This window comes from Pinus tabuliformis, chromosome 9 (assembly GCF_031772625.1).
Source record: "Pinus tabuliformis cultivar Carrire ecotype Pingquan chromosome 9, CPIR1, whole genome shotgun sequence".
Classification (NCBI taxonomy): domain Eukaryota; kingdom Viridiplantae; phylum Streptophyta; class Pinopsida; order Pinales; family Pinaceae; genus Pinus; species Pinus tabuliformis.
Genome location: NC_142307.1, coordinates 1678929325 through 1678942135, shown reverse-complemented (window position 1 = coordinate 1678942135; position 12811 = coordinate 1678929325).

The window sequence follows — 12811 nt, the reverse complement described above, 5'->3', positions numbered from 1 at the left end:
TAAGTGTAGAGGCAAATTTGATTGCCAACAGAAATAGGGCAAGAACTGAAAGAAGAACTACATTTAAAGAAGAACCCTCAGCATTTGAGCAGAAGTTAGATGCAATCATCAAAGGTATGGATAGACTTGGGGACAGAGTAGAAACCATAGAAAGAAAGTCATCATGGGAAGGGCAAACAAGCAATGTAAGAAACCAAAACTTTAGAAAGACTCAAAACCCCAATGTTGGAAGGACCGATCCTGACCAACATGTCAGACCCCCTTTCCAAGAAAATTATGCTGAGGCTTCTACATCTAGTGAACCCAATGAAGACCCTCACATTAATCTAATGGGTTTGGATGGTGAAAATCAAGTCTTTTTAACGCAGGAAGATCATAAGGATAATGACATCAAGCAATTCCAAACCAAATCAGGTGAGTCATATGATTTTAAACAAGGCTATGATACAGCTGTTTTTGAAGTTCATAAGCAATACAGATTGAGGAGTAGGACAATAAATGTGACACAGCCTGACAAAACAAAGGACACCCCACAGCCTAAGAAAGCTATTGTCACAGAGCCAAGTGACCGAACTGGTCCAATTACAAATGAGGTAACAGTTGAGGAAATAACTGAAACATCTCCCTCAAATCAACAACCAGAGGATACAACACCTTTCCAACATAAGCCAAGCAACATTTCTCAAAAGACAAGTAAAAAGGACAAGCCTCAAGAAGAGAATCAGGAGGAAGGCATTAAGGATTCCATTGATAAGGAAAAGGCTGTTAACCAAAACACTAAGACCCAATCTGAAAGACCTTTTGACCTAGAAGCTGAAATTGGAAAATTGAAGATAGCCATTCCTCTCTCAGAGTTGGCCAAACATAACATCTACAAACAACAAATCAAGAGATCCCTTCAGCTTACTAATAACAAAGATGATGTTAATGTGTTAGATGATACTCCTGAACTACTTTTCGGCCCAGAAGTTGATGGGAAGATAGCAGTTACAGGAATCTTACCTTTTTATGTCAGCCTGCATGTCGTTGATAAGATATTACACAATGCAATGTTTGACTCTGGTGCCTCTCACAACCTGATGCCCAAATCAGTCATGGAAAGACTAAATCCAGATATTACAAGACCATATAAGGACCTATTCTCATTTGACTCCAACCAAGTTAAGTGTTTAGGCCTAATAAAGGATCTCTGTGTGTCACTTGTCCAATACCATAATAAGACAGTCTTGATGGATGTTGTAGTTGCTGATATCCCACCCAAGTATGGAATGTTGTTATCAAGATCATGGGGGGCTAAGCTCCAAGGTTCCTTGCAGCTAGATATGTCATATGCCACCATCTCTGTCTTTGGGCAACCAAAGAGACTATACAGAGAAACCCTCATGAAATACATGGTCAACAGTGAAGAAAAACCTCAAAACTTTCCCATATATGCTGTCCATTCTGACATAGACTCATATATTCTCTTCAATGACAATACAGGTCCTACAAATGATGAAACCAAGACACTCAAACAAGATCAGGACATTAATGAACAAGCTGCTACACTAGAAATCAAGCTGATCCAATCAAGTGATGAGACTGTCCTAGAAGATAAACTAAGTGAAAAACCAGAACTTCAACTCACAATTCCAGATTACAGAGAAGCTATTAAGCCTCCCCTAAAACAAGAGATCCTATGGTTTCTTGAATTTGATGGGTCAGTCAACAAATTAGGGGCAGGAGCAGGAGTTTGGATACATAACAAACAAAACAATCATGCAGAAGGTCGAGCCTATAGACTAAATTTCAGATGCACTAACAATATGGCAGAATATGAAGCTCTTTTACTAGGCCTCAAACTAGTAAAATCCTTACAAGCCACAAAAGTTTCAATCATGGGAGATTCAGACCTAATTATCCAACAAGTAAAGGGGAATTTTGTCACTAATGACAAAAGATTGAGATCTTATAGGTCTGCTGCTGCTGAAATACTAAGTTCCTTCACTGAATTTCAAATTACCAAAATTTCTAGAACCCATAATCTCCATGCTCGCAGTTTGGCCACATTTGCAAGCACCTGCAAACTACCCTTTGAACCTAGCCATTGTTTTACAGCCGAGGTAAAACACAGACCTTCTGTCCCAAACAATGTTAAAGACTGGCAAGTGTTTGAAGATGATACACAAATAAATAATTTCTTGACCTTGCAACAAGAATTTGCAGGACTAAACATTGACACTGAGGGAGCAAGTCAATCACAAATACTTAGTGAACAGAACCACAGGGCAATATCACCCAAAACAGCTAACCAAATGCTACATCCAACAGTTTTTAACAAAGACAACATACAAGAAATTCAACAAATCAGTTGTGAAGAAATAGCTGGTGCAGAGGCTGAAATCATAGAGCTGAAAGGCAATTTTCTTCCAACAGGCCTAACTCCGTTGGAGGACATTTTTTATTCAAATGACATCCCTAGAAAACCAAAGATGCAGTCCCTTAATGCTGCCATTGAAGAATGCAACATTGGAACCATTGAGAAACCCAAGATAATAAAATTGTCTGCATCCTTACCTCCTTATCAAAAGCCTAAATACATTAACCTCTTCAAAGAGTTTCAAGATGTCTTTGCATGGGGTTATGAGGATTTAAAATCCTATGACACCTCTGTTATCCAACACACTATCCCTCTCAAGCCTAATCAAAAGCCATTTAAGTAGAAATTGAGAAGGATCAATCCCATGCTTCTCCCTTCAATTGAAAAAGAGCTGCAAAAATGTTTAAAGCTGGCATCATAGCACCAATCAGGTTTTCAGACTGGATCTCAAATTTGGTGCCCACAAGAAAGAAAACTGGTGAAATAAGACTTTGTGTTGATCTTATAAATCTAAACCAAGTGTCCCTTAAGGATAATTACCCCTTACCTAAGATGGATCACATTCTCCAAAGAGTGGTAGGGGCTTCAAGGATCTCATTACTTGATGGATTCTCAGGCTTTAATCAGATCCTAGTTCACCCCGATGATCAAGACAAAACTATAGTCACAACCCCATGGGGAACTTTCAAATATGTAAAAATGCCTTTTGGATTGAAAAATGCAGGGGCTACATTTCAAAGAGCAATGGATATTGCTTTTGACAAGGAGATTCGTGACTTCCTTGTTATTTATCTAGATGACCTCACACCCTTCTCAAAGTCTGACCAAGAACACCTGAAACATTTGAGACAGATATTCTTAACATGTAGGAAATATGGCATTTCCTTAAATCCCAAAAAGTCTCTATTTGGCTTGGAAGAAGGTAAGCTGTTAGGGCATATCATTTCAAAGGATGGCATTAGAATTGACCCAGACAGGATACAAGCTATCTTACAAATTCCCCACCCAAGAAACATCAAAGAATTACAAGCCTTCTTGGGGAAGATTAACTTTTTAAGGAGGTTTATCCCAAACTTAGCAGAATTGATCAGATTACTAAATAACATGTTAAAGAAGGATTCAAAAGTGAAATGGACAGTGGAAGCAAATCAAGCTTTTGAAGGCATAAAGTTGGCCCTTACCCAAACACCAGTCTTAACAAATCCTCAATTTGACAGAGAATTTATCATTTTCTCCTTTGCCTCCCAGCATACCATTGCTGCTGTCTTATTACAGAAAGATGACCAAGGAAATGAAAAACCCATTGCTTTCTTTAATAGAGCTCTTAGAGATGCACCTCTGAAATATCAAATCATGGAGAAACAAGCTTATGCTTTGGTCAAGGCCATTAAAGAATTTAGGATTTACATCCTGTACTCCCATGTTATAGCTTATGTGCCAAGTCCCATTGTGAAAGACATACTCACTCAAGAAAACTTAGAGGGCAGAAGAGGAAAGTGGATTGCCAACATCTTGGAATTTGCTATTGAAATAAAACCTACAAAACTGATAAAAGGGCAAGGTTTGGCTAAATTAATGACAGATGCAAACTTCCAAGCCTTAGACATAAACCAGCTGGACAATGAACCGGAGCTGGCGACTCCAAAGATCAATGTAGCCTTTGAACAATCCTCTTGGTATTCTGATATATGTTATGTATTACAAAACTTGTGTGCTCCCCCAGGATTGTCCAGAACTAAATGTAGGTTCTTAAAAATGAAAGCTTCAAGATTTTGTGTCATGGATGGCAATTTACTTTGGAAAAACCATGAGGGTATATTGTTAAACTACTTAATTGAGAATGAGACTAACAATGTTATGAAGGAATTTCATGCAGGTGACTGTGGTGGACACTTGTATTGGAAGTCCACTGTGGATAAGATACTGAGGGCTGGTTACTATTGGCCCACTGTTTTCTCTGATGTCAAGAAATTTACCACCTCATGTCACAAATGCCAAGTATTTGAGGGAAAGAGAAAGTTATCACCACTTCATTTGAGGCCTATTGCAACAGAGAGACCTTTTCAACAATGGGGCTTGTATTTCATTGGGGAAATTCATCCCTCATCTTCAGGCCAACATAGTTGGATTCTAACAGCTACAGACTACTTTACTAAATGGATTGAAGCTGTTCCTTGTAGACAAGCAAATGATTCTACTATCATTCAGTTCCTTGAGACCAATATCCTTTCCAGATTTGGTTGTCCTGATAAGATAATAACAGACAATGCTGCTGCTTTCAGATCTAAGAAGATGGTGAACTTCTGCCACAAATTTCACATTACCTTGGGCCATTCTACCGCATACTATCCCCAAGGAAATGGCCTAGCTGAATCATCAAACAAAAGCCTTGTAAACATCATAAAGAAGGTGTTGGAAGAAAATAAGAAGAATTGGCATAAGAAGCTGGTCAATTCCTTATGGGCAGATAGACTGACAACCAAGAGATCAATTGGGGTCAACCCATATGAGTTAGTCTATGGATTAGAAGCCAAATTCCCTTCATCACTAGGGGTTCTTGTTATGAAACTACTTCAGTTGAGCTCAATGACATGGAAAGAAGGATCAATCAAATAATATGTCTGCATCAAACTAGAGACCAAGTTTATAGCAAAGTTCAAGTTTTACAAGAAAAGTTAAAGAAAGCTTTTGATAGAAGGACTAAGGCTGAAGATTTCAACATTGGTGACAAAGTCCTCAAGTGGGATTCAAGAAGGGAAGATAAGGGAAAACATGGAAAATTTGATTCCCTTTGGAGAGGACCATTTGCTGTTCAAGCAGTACAAGGAAACAATACTTACTTCCTTAAAAGTCTTGATGAAGCTGATTTGGATGAAGGTCCTGTGAATGGCAGGATGTTAAAGCACTATTTTGACTACCATCCATGAGTGCAGCCTAAGTTTCCCTTGTACATATTCAGCTGTATATATTACTTTCTGTTAACATGTAAAAATGCAGTTTCCCAAGTTTTGTGAGTTATCAGCAAAAGGCAAATAAGTTCAGAGACCTACTAAGATGGCAAGAGCACAATTTTTGAGATTTCAAAGAACAATAATCCAAGTTTTGATAAAAGAAGCCAAGGGCCAAGGCATTATGACCTGCTGTTCTTGGTCTTTCAAATGGAAAAACCATCCCCATGTGGAGCCACTGTTAGCTGCCTATACCAATAGGTTTCATATTTCATGATGGGCAAATAAAAGATCCAAATATGCTCTACTTTGGTGATGCAAAGATCCCATATTTTCAAGGGAAGACAATGTGTGTACATAGCTTGATGATGACTCAATTTTGATGGATGGTCCAACAGCCTAATCTGGATCATGCCATGTTTCAATTTTCTGTTGCAGAATAGAGAAAGAAGTCTGTCCAAACTGTTTAATCTTGGCAGACCACTAGTTAGGTAGAGAATTAAGGTTCCCAACTACTTAATCTGGGGCCTTGGAAGCAATAAGGGTAGTTCTAGATAGAAAATCAAAAGAAAAAGCCAAAGGAAAAGAAAAGGCACATGAGGGTCTGCAAGTCTAAGTGCACCCTCCATGAAGAAACAAAAAATGCTAGGCAAGTAGATGGGTAAGCAGATGGGGTTGCAGAAATATCATTCCTTTCAATTGAGTGTTTGGTAACCTTTTATAAAGGAACATCAGTGGATAGAGAAGGTCCTCTTCTCCATCATTTTGCAGCAAAACAAAGGAGCATGTCTAACTTCCTGTTTCCCCCCATTCACATTCATTGCTAACAATCCCATCACCAGTTGTCTTCATGAAAGAATTCAAGGCTTTATGTTGGTTCTTGTTTCTTTAAAAGCCACATTTCTTGTGTAAAATTCTTTTCATTTTGATCTACTCCCTAAGCTAAGTTGTTTTCATATAAACTTAGTGATATCACTCCTCATTCACCTTTTCCACTCATATTAACCCCTAACTTCTTATTATCTAAATCCCTATGTTCCCCTTTTCCCTTACTATTATAAACACTATGGTGTATAAACCCCAAGCATTCTATAAATATTCCCCCCCCCCTTGGCATTATAGCCATATGTCCAAAGTCAGGGATTAAATTGACCTCTGGTCAGTTTAACAGCCTAAGCATTACCCCTCTTTTCCCTTTAGAAATCAGTTAAACCATTTGCCCCTTCATTTGCAAAACAACCTTGTAAAAAACCCCACTTTCACCCCTAACCCGCTTTATTTGCAAAAATACATCAAAAACCCACTTTTCGGCTTTATCCAAAGTTTGGCGCCAATACACATTTTTATAAAAAAATTACATTGAAAACCCATATTATTCGCCGAAATCCTAAGTCCCCACCGGGTACACATTTCAAAAGAAATATTAAAATAATCCCCGCCCGCTGCCGTATCGTCCTAGCGCCTTAGCCATCCGTCGACCGTCGGATCTGGCTCTTTTCATCCGACGGCCCACATGCATATCGGGTCAGTCCCGACGTCCGTAAGATAGCACCCGAGAAACTGTCAGAGGGTGACGTCAGGCCTCTGCCACGCGTCGCCCCCACAATTTCTCGGGTCGCCCTCTGACAAAACAACTTCCGTATCGAGGGCGGTCCGAGAAAATCCACTTACCGTTTCTGGTTTTATGTGAACCCGCCATGCCAACGTCATTACCATGTCAGGCCCACGTCATTGCTACATCACCGCCGCGCCAGCGCCCCTGTCCGCCACTGCTCTGACCTGTCCGCCACCTCACCATCCCCGTGGACCACTCATAGGCCGCCACGTCACTCGATGACGTCATGCTGACGTCATCCGACCTTGACCCCACCTGATGACGTCATGCTGACGTCATCCAAAAAAAGCGCCAAAATCCCAAAAAGTCTATATTTTGGCCGAAAATCGTGTTTTTTGTCACTTTTGATAAAACAACTGTTACTCTGCTTTGCATGAATTTTACGACCAATCTGTCGCCAACCTGCTGAAATCGACCCGAAGACCGTCGGCGCGCCCAATCCACCTGCATACGTAACCATTGCCGACAGTTTACCAGGTATTTATCCCAGTCATTCCCTCTGCGCCTGGTTTTGTCCATAATTCTCCAAGAATAGCTTAAAAGAGTGAAAAAACACAGTATCTACCAGTAAATCCCGGTGGATAGCCTCTTTTTTTTTAACTGTTGAGTCCAAATTCACTCGCAGAGCCTTGTTTGTCCGAGTTTTCACCAAACCTGCAGTCTGTCCGCGCATTCGTGGACTTAGACCCCGAAACTATAATAATTCACCGTGGAGACACTTGAATCAGTCCTGATATTAGTTCTATCAGTCCTCTGTGCAGTATTTCAATTGATGTTGTTACAATTTACCCTTTGTTCCTTGCAATTCACCTCTCTATTGTAAAGATACCCCTCTGTGTTTCTCTGTTCACTCAAACCACTTCACATACAAATCAGAGGCCTTATTAGCCATGGAAGCACCAGTAGCCCTGAATATTCAACCTCTGAATGCCCCGCAAAGAGAATTAGAATGGAAGCCCCTGGGGGATAAGGATTATCAGATGATAGACTCATTTTCAATGAATTCCAAATTTAACATCCATCTGCTGAATGAGTTAAAGGCCCAACACCTCAGTGGAGCTGATATTTTAGGGATTTGGGACTCCAACTTGCCCATTTACAACCTCCCTCAAGTCAATGCCCTTCCAGACTTGATCCATAGATGCTGTGAATGCTATGATCCATGTCAGAGAGCTGTTCTCAATCCCTCGGGTGCAGTCTTGTTCCATATCACCCCTGAGGCCATAAATCAAATGCTCAACTTTCATCCTGCAAGACCATTGACTCCTCTCTCCATGTTAGACTTATTAAAGAAGGGGGGCAACCTGTCCAGTGCCCAGATCATCAAAATCAATCAGTTATTCATACAGCCAGGCTCTGAAACTATGAGAACGCCTCCTATTGGAAATCCATACCTCAATGACTTGGGAAAAATTCTTGTAGATTTGATTAGCTATGTCCTGGGCTACAAGGGAACTGAGGATGTTGATGACACCATTATGGCTATGCTGTCCATATTTTCTCCTAGGAAGCCTCCTGCTATGCACTATGATTATGCTACATATATTGCAAACAAGATTCATGAGAAACTGATGAATCTAGAAAGGGAGAAGGTGTTTAGATACACCAGATACATATATCATCTGTTCTTATTTTATCAACCTAACAATTTCCCTATTCCTCTCAAGAAACTTGATGCCCATGGAAATCCAAGGTCAGTTGTGTTTTGGACTTCAGTTTTCCATCACACCTCTTGCTCACCATACACATACTGTGAATTCATAGACCTTTTCATTCATCCAGCTTTGACCTTGTTATATGGTGTTCCTCCTCCAAGATTGACTGATGAAATGCAAAGAATACTTCATCTCTCCAAGACCTACAGCATTGGTGATTGGTACTTTTACCAACACCACACAGTAATCAGAGTTTATGGCTGTGAGCTGGACCCCTACAGGTGGCCAAGATATGTCCCCATGAGACTATTTTCCTTGGAGTATTTTAGGCAGTTTGGAAACGCAGACATGATCCATTTCCATAGTAAAAACAAGAAAGTGCAATTGAAGGTCAGGAACCAACTAGGCCCTTTTCTTTACAACATAAGGGAGGAGGGATGGAAGGAAGCAGATGGCATGCTAGAGGCCCTCATATTGGAAACCAGTTTTCGCTGGGTACCTTATGACCCTAATCATTTCATTTCTCTCAGGAGGGTAAAACACAAATTGGGAGGTTATGCTCATGTCAGTTTGCCTCACATTGAGAAGTATGCCAACTTATTGAGTTGGAAAGAGGGCACCTTAGAAGAGGCAACTACTAGAGAGAAAATGATACAAAGAAATGCAAAGAATGTTGAAAAAGAGGCTGACTTGGAAACTTGTGGACAGGTTTCCTCTTCATATCAAAGGCAACTAGGAGCAGCTGCCTCATCTTCCATAGCACATCAGCAAGCAGCCAGATCTACTCATCAAACTTCCAGCAAAGGCAAAGAGAAACAGATGGAGCCAGAACAGCTAGCTTCTACAGAACAGCAGTAGGAAGTACAACAGCAAGAGGTACAGGAGAAAAAACAGCAAGAACAAGAGCAGCCAGGGCAGCAAGAACAAACATTAGAGGCCCCAATATCCATAGGGTAGCAAGCACAGGACACTCTGCCTCCTAGGCAGGAGACTACAGTGGAGGCCTCGGTCCTCCAAACTCCACAAAATTAGGACATAAATCGGAAGAGGGATGGAGAGTCTCCCCTCACAACATCCACAAATCGCGGAGAGAAAAGGCAAAGAATGAATCCCCTCTCCGAGGAAGAAATGCCTATAGGGCAGTCTTTGGGCATGGGCCCACCAAGCATGGAAGCATCCGCAAGTTCCTTCCAGCAGGAACAAGAGAGGACAATTGGAGGAGAAGTCAGCTCCTCAAGCCACCAAATGGGAGCTGAAACAGGGATCAAACAACAGTTTATTGAGATTAAGAAGAGGAATGAGCCCCTCAAGGTGCAGCTCTACAATCATTTGTTAAAGATGGCTCCCACTAACCAACAGAGACTCATGTTTGCATATGATGTACAAGAGGGCAAAATGATCATGAGCCACTTTATGCCAACCATGTTGCAGCCACAGTCAGCTGCAGACTACTTAAGGACCAATCTTGAGGTCCTTGCAAAAGACATCCACCCAATGGATCAAATTGAATTGCATAAGCAAACGGGTGAGATGGTATATGCCACCCTGGCAGATAAAACATTGGTGAACTACAGGCTGGAAAATAGCCTAAATAACACAGCTTCCCAACTTGAGTTGGAAAAGGCTTCCTCCCAGGCAAAGGACAACCGAATCAAAGCGTTGGAGGATATCATCATAGAGCTTGGGCATGATCCCAAGGACATCAAGGCTGTTCAAGCGCTATTGAAACTAAGGGATGCAGACATGGCAACATTGAGGAAAATGATCAAGATTCCAGCAACTCTTCATCCCCAAACAGAAGAGGTTGCCCAGCTGAGACATGACCAGGATGCATCAGCTATGCTGATCTCATTATATAAACAGCTGATCCAAACTGAGGAGAAATTGGGAGAATCAGAGGCTGCACTGCAGGCAGCATTACAACAGAAGGAAGGAGGCCAAACTTCTCAGCCCCCTCCAGAGATAATCAATCTTGAGGAACCTCCTCAAACTACTGCTCCTCCCACAGAACAGACAACACCCTCTACATCAGCACCAACACCAACAACAGAGCAGGCTCCAAGCCTTGACATGCAGAAGCTAAAGAATGAAATCCAGGCCTTAGAAGCCCAAATGGCAGAACTAAATGAGGCCAGGGAGAGTCTAGCTAAGCTAAATGAGAAATATGACAAGTCAAAACAAAGCATAGCTGAGAAAGGAAGAGAGATAAAGGCTCTCAAAGAGAAGATAAAGGAGCTGGAAAAAGAGCTCACCCTGGACAAAGTGGTGGCTCAGCTCAAGACAGTTTTATGGGCCAACATTGGCCAATCAATCACAGATCAGTGGCAATACATTGAGACCATTCATGAGCAAATAGAACTCATAGGAAAAGCACACAGAGAAATCCAGAGAGCAAGGGCATCTCTAGGCAACATGCCTGAGGTAGCCAATAGAATGATTAATGTGCTCAATAACCGTACAGGTCCTCAGCTGGCAGCAATGGGAATTACCAGCAGAACTGAAACCATTTTGCTGATAAAGAGGGTCCTTACATTAAGAAGCCTGGTACAAACATTGGAAAGAAGAAGCCAGGACATGCAGACAGAAGTAAACAGGTTCATGGACAAGTTTGCAACACTACAAAACAAAGGTCTTCCTGGCTTACTGAACAGCGCAGGTAGGCTACTTTCACATGAGAACTATGCAAAGAGGGTCAAAAAATTTGCTACAAATCAGATCACTGAAAGACCTAATACTTCAGAAGAAACCGGGCCAGCATCTGGGCAAAATCTCCATGACAGAGTAGAGAATTTATTTTTTATCATGAATGAGATCAAGCATTTGTTTGAAGTGCCTCCAAACTTCTACAAATATACAGAGGCAGATGAGACCTTGGATGCAATTTTGAGACATCAACTGCCCACACAGGAATAGTGGACCAAAATGATACAGATGATATTGTAATCATAAGCCTTTCATCAAGTTTTTTCATCAAAAAACATAAGTCATCACCTTCAGAAAAAGTGATGCACACAGTATGATTATAGAATAGTGGACTGAGCCAACTCAGCAGAAAGATCCGGCCACCAAAGCAATACTGACAGCTGCAGATGACAGGGCTGAAAAAGCTACAGCAGGACAAAGACACAAAGACGCATCATTCAACATTTATAACAGAATGTTCAACCGACTCAGTGGCTTCCAAGGGTCAAAAAGTCTTCTGACAGTATTAAAGAGCATTCATTTTGTATTAAGAGCAGCAATAACTTCCTTATCTGCTATTCTGTATAGTTGGTAAACATATTTATTTCTTAAGTGACTCAGCGGTTCAGATATTTTATGAAACCAATTGTATATATTCCCCCTCGCTTAAGCTTGCAGGGTGTTGTTGTTGTTGATCCCTTCTAGAGATCTTATGCTGTAAATTTTCAGAGTATTAATACAAAAGCTAATGGAATTTCCAAAGTTCCGTGTGGTCTGAAGCATTGTGTATGATTGTTGAATGCTACAGGATTCCTGCGTATTTCATGGAACAATAAGTTTCTTTGACCTGTTCCTTATGTTTGTTGTTTTCTTCATAATCCATTCATGTTCTGTTTCACAGTTTTATAGCAAAGAAAAAGAATAGTTTCAGGACTTATTTCATAGAATACCCTGAACTCAATCTGAGCTATTATGTATGTTTTCCTCAGTTATAGTTATAAGAGTGTAATTCTTAATTGCTGCACCTTCACACTATATCTTTCACAGTGATTATTGTTTCAGGAATTCAAGTTTGCTCCTGTGCAATATATCTCTTTCTCACACCCCCAACTTAGTGGAAAATTCTTAATTTCTTTTCACTGGTTAAACACACTTTATAATCCCAGTTTCAAGTTTGTTCCATGAGGTATTTAAATGGCCCTGCAGTTTCAACAACTCAACTCAGTATTTCAAACAACCTGTAACCACAGACTCCATTGTCCAATGGACTAAACTATCTGAAGATTTCTACCTTAGGTACAGAAAGACATCACTCAACCAAAAACCTTAAACAAAATTGAATCCATAACTAGCCTAAAATCTTCACAGAACAGAGACAAATCATAAAGAGAGAGCCCTCTCTGATTATAGGTTGGCTAGAGCCTATAATCCAAAGATTGGTTATTGGTTACCCCGGCCGTATTCCCTTGGGAGTCAAAGGGAACAACCTGGGTGTTAACAGTTTCAACATCCCCCCATACTGCCTCAGGTGAGACTTCAGTCCGCCCTCCAT